The following is an 8,326-nucleotide window of genomic DNA, read 5'->3' on the forward strand; positions in this document are numbered from 1 at the left end:
TTGAGGAGCTACTGGAAGAGCGTGCGGCGGCAGGCCTGGTCCCAGCCGCTCCAGAGCTTCTGCGGCTGCCTCTGGGACAGCACTCCAGCCGACGCCCGTCTTCGTCGAAGACCTTGAAGAGCATCATGGAAGCGCCATCGAACTCCAGGTGGATCACGAGGGCGCCCCTCATCCTGCAAACCCGGGCGATCTCGCCCCAGCCCCGGGTCATGAAGACCTTACCTGGAGCGACGACCTCGACATCCGCATCGGTCGCAGGAGTCTAGCAATCGGCATGCTGCAGCCAAAGCCTGAAAGGCCCCCTCAACGGAATCTCGAAGGCGAAGGAAGGAGGAAGGCGAATCCAAGATGGAGGAGGCCTGGCGGCGTGGAGCACAAACTCTCGGGAGGAGCCCTCGGCGTGAACTCCAGGAGGGACAACGCACACCGCCATGACCCGCCGGCGCCGACGGCGACGTCGTCCATGGCGCTTAACATCAGCTTCTGCAGGACTCTCAAGGTGGGCGTACAAAGGCAGCAGGAACCCTGGCGGCGGTCACTCGCACCAAGGCCTCGACACCTCCTGCCGCGCGCCCTCATCTCGGCAGCAGAGGACCAACCGCTTCTTCGGCGGAAGCGGGTCAGGACCCTCTCGGGGGGCCTTTCCCTTCTCTCCTGCGGAGAACCGGCGGATGGGCGCCATCAGCGTGAGACGGAGCGATGGCGAAGATGGAGAAGAGGAGGAATAGCAGAGGAAGATTGACTGGAATGGCTCGCGTCGTTCCGTACTTATAGCCAAGGGAGGCCAACCGTCGGCCTCCACGACCGAAGGTAATCATTACTCGTTTCACATGTAGGGACTTGTCGAATCCGTGCAGTTGTCGAGGCGTCGTGGCGAAGTGGAGGCGCCCACGTCCAATCAACCGCCACGCGGCGCCCGAGGCCGCAGGCTGTTAGGGCCCGCGACGCTTCGCACTTGCCCTTTCGCCTCTCTGCTCGTCCAAATCCGGGCGCGCCTTGGGCCCGGGGGCTACTGTCGGTGTTCTGTGAACGGGGGTCCCCAGACTTGCCTGCCTGCGGCCTGCGGCGTGGCTCAAAGGGGGGCCCAGCACGGCCCATCTTCATCAACACAAGCTCAAGACCCTCACAAGGGGCCAAGCCTCGCGGGGCAGACGACAAGGAGCTTCCTCAGGCACGGCCTCATCAGGCTGGCTCACGAGGAGGCAAAGAGTTCAAGACGGGGTACCTCACGAGGTGCCCATGACGCAAGCCATGATGACCAAGGGCGCCAGCTGGGCGCCAGCCCACGCAGTGTCCTTCTTTCCTTTTTGGTGCAAGGGGAGCAAGCGCAGGCGAGAGCATCAAGAAAAGGCATCCATTTCGGTGCAACAAGACCAAGACCAGTCCAACAGCAGGATGGAGGTCACCGTGGAGCCCAAGCCGGCGTCACCACCAGAGCCTTTGACAGGCGAGGACCGACTTTAGTTAGGATAAGTGTACCAGATGTTCCCCTTCAAAATGGCCAATTGTTGGCGCCCTTCCCGCTTGATATTTGGGAAGAGGCCCAGGGCCTTTGCCTGTAAATAGGACCAGCCCACCATAGTATCGAGAGATGGAGAATCAACCCCTCCAAGGGAACAACACCACCACAAGAACAGACCCTCGCGAGGTTGTTCTTCCTTGTATTGTTCATCAGCCCAAGAGGCAATCCACCACACCACACACTGGAGTAGGGTATTACACCGCAATGGTGGCCTGAACCAGTATAAACCATGTGTCTCTTGTGCTGTTCTTCTAGTAGTTTAGATCCCAGCGATTCGGTGAGGAACAGGTAGGTAGAAGGCGAAACCTCCGCGCGCACCCCAGTGTTTGAACCTCAAGGGTCTGCCGGAACCCTAAATCCGACAAGGACACCACATGCACTTGCGTGAAAGTGCACTGCCCTACAGATGGGATGGGCCTCGACATCGAGGGGGCCTCCTGGAGCCAGCCGGAGTCGTCGGCGATGAAGACAAGCGCGCCGAGTCGGATCTCATGGCCCAAAGCCAAACCACCGCCAGAAACCATGTTGATGGAGATCGGAAAAAATGCAACCTCATCGGAAGTCGCAAAGACGCCTGCCCCATGATGGGAGCCAACTGTCGTGGGACTAAGTCTGACAGTAAGAATAGGGGGTACGTAGGAGGAGGCAAGGCCCTAGCTACGGTGAGATTGTGCACGCAAGGTTTACGAGTTCAGGCCCTTCTCAAAGGAAGTAACAGCCCTACGTCTTGGTGCCGGGAGGCTTGGTCGACTGGATTATGCATGAGAGTTACAGGGGGTGTGAACCCTTGTGCTAGTGGAGGGGGGTGGCTTATATAGAGTGCGCAAAAGACCCCAGCCATCCCATGTTACAAAGGGTTCAATGTACATTAAGGTGGGGCATTACTGGTAACGCCAATAATAAAGAGGTATAAATGACCTTTAAGACTACAGAGTGAACGCCTGACTATTCCATCCTGAGTGACTTTAGGTCTTCTGTACTCCGAGTGGTTTCTGGTATGGTCAAGTGACTTCATCCTGGTTGAATGGAATTGGGTTATCCGAGTGGAATTGTTGGTCGAGTGGGTTGTACTCTGAGGTGATTTCAGTCAGTAGATGCTGCTGTACTTTGAATGCCTTTGACTCTAGGGTAGTGTCCTTGGGAAGGGTATCTAGGTCAGGCCTACTACCCTACCCTACGTACATGTCATTGTCAATGATAGCAATCATCATAGCATTCATCCTTCGGTAAGCACGAAGGGAAACTAAACAATGTACGAGTTGAAGACTTACTCTCATTAGAAGGTGGGTATGGGTAGCTAATCCGCTCTTCCTCCTCTCCTCATCATCTTTTTCATCCAATGAGCTCATTGTTTCATCAATTTCTTCTTCCATTGATTACTGCAAAATATTGGTCTCTTCTTGGACAGCGGAGACTTTCTAAATAAACTAGTTAATATAGGCATTATATTCATAATTCACATAGCAATATTTAAGATAGCAAAATTTTCAGGTCTGTAAACATCATCATCATAATTTTCACATTTTTCAAACAAAGATTCAATTTCATAAGCACCCTTAAAAGCAAAAAATTCTTCTATTCGTTCCACATCATATTAATCATACCTACCATTAGCATAAGAAGTTAAGGTTTCATTATTGTTAAATTTGCATGAAAAGGGAAGGTGTGGAGCCTTCATCCTAGAGCAACAAGTATAATCATATCTCAAGCATAGATCCCGAGCATGCCAATGCAACATATGAATTTGATCCCACAACAGTTTCCCTTTTTGATTCAAGCAATAATCCCTAAAGTATTCACGTTGATCCAACGTGTCTCCCATTATCAAGTTGAATTGGGTTTTCTCGGGATTATCGAAGTAGTGTTTAATATTTGAGAGCGGTGTTTTGGCTCCTAGGTGCATATGCACCCATTGTCAAAATACACATTTTGAAAAGTAGAAAAATTCGGAACAAAAATCCCATGTGTATATCCGGACATTTTATGTGCATTCACAAGGTTTCAGTGAAAAACGACGTTTTTTGTGGCTTGTATAAAAAAGATAAAGAAATGTCTCATGAATAGTTAGAATGAAGCATCAGAAATTGTCTTTTTTACACAAGCCACAAAAGACGTCGGTTTTCACTGAAACCTTGTGCATGCACATAAAATGTCTGGATATACATCCAGGATTTTTGTTCCGAATTTTTCAACATTTCGAAATGTGTATTTCGACAATGGGTGCATATGCACCTAGGAGCCAAAAGCAATTACCGTTAATATTTTGCACATAACGAGCATCAAGGGTTTTAGGAGGTTCCCCATCTCCATGAGTAGCAAGTACAACCATTTTTTTGGTATTTCTTGTTCCATGTCCATAACTAAAGATAGAGAACAACTTAGAACATAAATTAAAAAAATACTCAGTGATAAAGGAAACAAGCACACATGAGAATATTCACCCCACGCTATTGCTCCTCGGCAACTGCGCCAGAAAAAGGCCTTGATAACCCACAAGTATAGCGGTTCGTTTGTAGCCTTTTTCGATAAATAAGAGTGACGAATCCAAGGAGGAGCTAAAGGTAGAACAAACATTCCCTCAAGTTCTATCGACTACCGATACAACTCTACGCACACTTAACGTCCTCTTTACCTAGAACAAGAATAAAACTAGAAGTTCTTTGCGACGAATAAATTGCAAGATAATAAAAGTAGATAGCTTTTGTCACACAAGAAAGTCATTACTCCCTAGGTGATCGATAACTAGATCGGTGATCATTACTGCAATTTAGATATATTAAAACTGTGCAACTTTCCAGCCCTCCTAGACCATTAGCACCATAGCCGTCGGATAATCACTTTGATGCGTTTCCAACTGTTAGATTAGCGTTCAATCCCACATCCGCTCGCAATAATCGCTAGGGATGAGCGCCAAAGCTGCTGGGCCGCTACTCCGATCACAATTTTGGCAGCCTGGTGTAAATTTGCGCCCAATGGGCTTTCTGTCATTGTCCATGGCTCCTCCTTTTCTTCTTAAAAAAACGGCATCGTTCCTCCTCCTTTCGTTAGCAAACCCTAGCGCGGCGGCCGATGCTAGGCGGTAGCGGCGGCGCCTCTCTCGCGACCTGGACCTCTAGCAGCGGAGCCATCCGTGCCTTGCCAGCTCACTTTGTAGTCTCTAGGCGAGCTGCCATCAGAGGTTCGCTCTGCTTTTTCACACTCTCTTACGCGGGGTCTCGCGTCCTGATCTGTTTATCTCAATCGATCACCTTCGCCCCCCCCCCCCCCCCCCCTCTTGTAACGCCAAATATGAGTGCCGTTGTTCGTTGTGGGTGCCTGGCGATCAGTCATGCCGGTGGCACTTCTTTTCGTACTGATCGGCGAGTTCTCCTCAGAATCATAATGCTTGTTTTTCATTCTGTGCTACTCCCGATGGGCACTCTTCATTACTGATTTGTGCAGAAAGTTTTCTGATCATGTCACTTGCTATAGATCAATGTATGTAGACGAAGTCAATGGTTTGGAGCACTTTACCTTGGTTTAGTTGAACAACTGAATTGGCAACTCCTTCAATGCATTCGCTCAGCCACAGATTAAAGGCCTCTAATTATTCCGAGTATTTTCCCGGTTATTAAGATGAAAAAAAACTAGATATTATAGCCCCTGTTGTTTGCTTACACATCATTTTTCCTTTATACTACCTATTCAATTCACCATATCTGAATATTATTCGAGTAATATTGAGCCAATGCAGGTTATATGGATTTGTGATTAGTTCTTCTCAGGATCTTTGTATATTGGCTTTGGAGTCTTGACTATGCCCAGGTGCCTTCATATTTTATCATTTGATGATTACAATTATGAAGTGCGATTTGCTATTTATTTTGAAGAAATAGCAATGCCTAATTTGTTCTGGGCATAATTTTCTATCAGTATGTAGCTGATCATATCATTATTATTTGTTACATAGGAAATCTTTAGCTTCTCCTGATCACACCATTTTTATTTATGTGTATATTGTACACAACAAGTCTTTGACTTCTCCAACCACTAAGTACTGAAGTTTCTGTATGTAAGGATTGCTCCTTGGTCAATATTTGATTACCACAGATAGTTGAGCAGTGCACGACTACACGATTAGAATTTTACTCACAGGAGGCTAAAGACGAAAATTTAGTTCGCCTTTGTCAAATATGTAAATTTAATTCACCTTTGTCAAATACGTAGAGCAAAACTTACTCCTATAAATCATACATTTGTATTGCACTAGACTTTGACCTTGTGTTCCATGTTCCATGTTATTGCATGCCCATACATCTTTTCTCCAAGCTTTTTTGGAAGCTTAAAATATTACCCCTCAAAGGTTTATCGTACCAGGTAGCTTATTTTGAGGCATGCAACGTTTGATTTTAACACAATATATGTTTCATTGCACATACTATTTTGACTTGTTTGCCATTGTATACATAACATGATAGAATTTCAGTAAATTCTCTTATCCAAACATTTCCCATTTCCAAATGTGTAAAGATATCTTTCCCAACATGTTCTCAGTAATCAGCAGTGGGAATAAGCCCTTCCAGTACTTTTCGCCAAACAATGTTTTGGAGTAATTGTTCTTTCTCGGTGCAGTAGCAAGAGTTAACTAGAGAAGCAGACAAGTTGCTAATTTGTATGTTCTCAGCTGAGATGAATATTATATCTAGGTCTGATTCTCCAAAACAGAAATATTTTGAAAAATGATCCCAGGATTGAATACTAAAAAAGAGCCGTATATATTAATGCTTTGATTTGCAACCTATTGCACATATATAGTTGGTAGATCATTGTCCTGTTGGATATATATGAGGGTGATCTTCAGGTGTACTCTAAGGCAAGCAAGTTATTGTGAAATGCATGATTCTGTGGTAATATGGATGCATATCATATAACTTCATTATTTTAGATATGAGAGAACACATTCATTTTTATTTGATGGAGGGTTTGGTTTCAATATATCAATGTCATGCCGAAGGATTTCTAACATAGGCGCAGTCTTAGGCGAAGGAAAATAAAGAATGATCCAACAATCATACTTCCCATACATACACGTCAAATCCAAGCTCCAACTAATTGTTTGATCAGTGATAGATAAACACAGCATTCTGACCATTCTATTGTCAAAATGATAGGCACGGCGATGGAATGTGATTAGAAGTATGTGCTTGCTTTGTCATGAAGAGCCAATATAAAGTACTAGTTGGTCCATCAGTTGACAACAGAACTCCTACGCTTGTCAAATTAATTAGTGTTATTAACATAGTTTCAGTTTAGAACTTCTGCATTTTTGGTTATCTCTTCTTATTGGGGGTGGGGGGATTACTTTCCATTTTGACGAGTACCTTAAATGACCACTCGTTTGTGAAATCATTCTCTTTTAGAAAGCCATGTTTTGCGTACGGTTTCATCCCTGAGGTCAATTGCCTCAAGCTGCTTCCGACCGTTATTCATATGTGTGAGAGCGTAAGTATGAACCTGTGTGATACACATCTGGTAGGACAAGTGAACACAAAACTTGAGTCATAAGTTGATCCATGGCCATAGTTACCAATAATTCAAGGTGGGCACCTAAATCGCTCTTGATGTGATTAAATTCACCTTTTGTTAATATTGTCATATTGATATGTTATTTCTGCTCTTCGCACTTCTATTTAGATTTTTTGTGATTTCTTGAGGATTATAAAGGAGATGGTGCCCATGGGTTCTGCTAGGTCAGTCATTATTGAAATTTTTTGCGTTATTTGGGATCAATTATAACAAGACAATTGGATATGGTTTATAAAAACTCATATTTTATTTATTTAATATTCTTCCACCTGACTCTGTTTATCTATGCATGTATTGTTCTGTCCTTTTGGTAAGGATGGCATCAATTGCGAGATAATGGTTATGCAAGGCGTCAATGCTAGATGATGGTAGTCTTCTGTATACTGGTTGGGGCCTTTTTTGCTGCAGGAGTAGATGCACTAACCTCGGAATTGGATTAGGTTTTGCTCACATGCATGACACAGACAATACAAATTTTTGAGGGTGTTGAAGATGCTTGCCATTTCCTGAGCGCTATTCATGCTACTCCATACGATTTCATACGAGCTATGTTGCCATCATTAGTATGCATGTAATTTCTTGAAAAGTGTAATTTTAATAAGAAAATATTTATTTGTTCAATTTCTTTTCATTTTCTATACTAACTTGATAGAAGTCAAGTGTAGAAGAAGAAAACAAATCATCTACCCAAGTCCATCATATGTGCCTTATTTTATTGTATAACTGATTAATCTTCCATTTGATTGGTACACAATTATGGGTATGTTAATGCAGGTTAACTTCATGTTTTGTGACGACATATATAGAAAAAACATCATTTTATTGTCAAAATAGACGGGCGTGGCAACGCACGCCATCATGGTCTAGTTTTATATGAGGGAGAGACGTGATCTAACATACTTTCCTTACTTGAATCATATGCACTTATGATTGGAACTCTAGCAAGCATCCGCAACTACCAAAGATTATTAAGGTAAAACCCAACCATAGCATTAAGAATCAAGTCCTCTTTATCCCATACGCAACAACCCCCTTACTCGCGTTTATGCTTCTGTCACTCATTCCACCCACCATAAGTGAATCATGAACGTATTGCAACACCCTACAGCGGGGATCCCTTATGTTTGCGCGACACGGAGGGCACTATAGGACAGCACCAAAATAAAATATACAACTCAAACTAATCATGATCATCAATCAACCCATAGGACAAAACAAATCTACTCAAACATCATAGGA

General features: G+C 44.4%; 1 long non-coding RNA gene across 1 annotated transcript; it reads left to right on the plus strand.

Moving 5' to 3' along the window:
• Positions 1–4,569: 4,569 nt before the first annotated feature.
• Positions 4,570–7,781, plus strand: LOC123045068 (uncharacterized). The gene is made up of 2 exons (XR_006421040.1): positions 4,570–4,700; positions 5,256–7,781. It is a non-coding gene; the product is annotated as an uncharacterized lncRNA (long non-coding RNA).
• Positions 7,782–8,326: the final 545 nt, after the last annotated feature.

This window comes from Triticum aestivum, chromosome 2B (assembly GCF_018294505.1).
Source record: "Triticum aestivum cultivar Chinese Spring chromosome 2B, IWGSC CS RefSeq v2.1, whole genome shotgun sequence".
Classification (NCBI taxonomy): Eukaryota; Viridiplantae; Streptophyta; class Magnoliopsida; order Poales; family Poaceae; genus Triticum; species Triticum aestivum.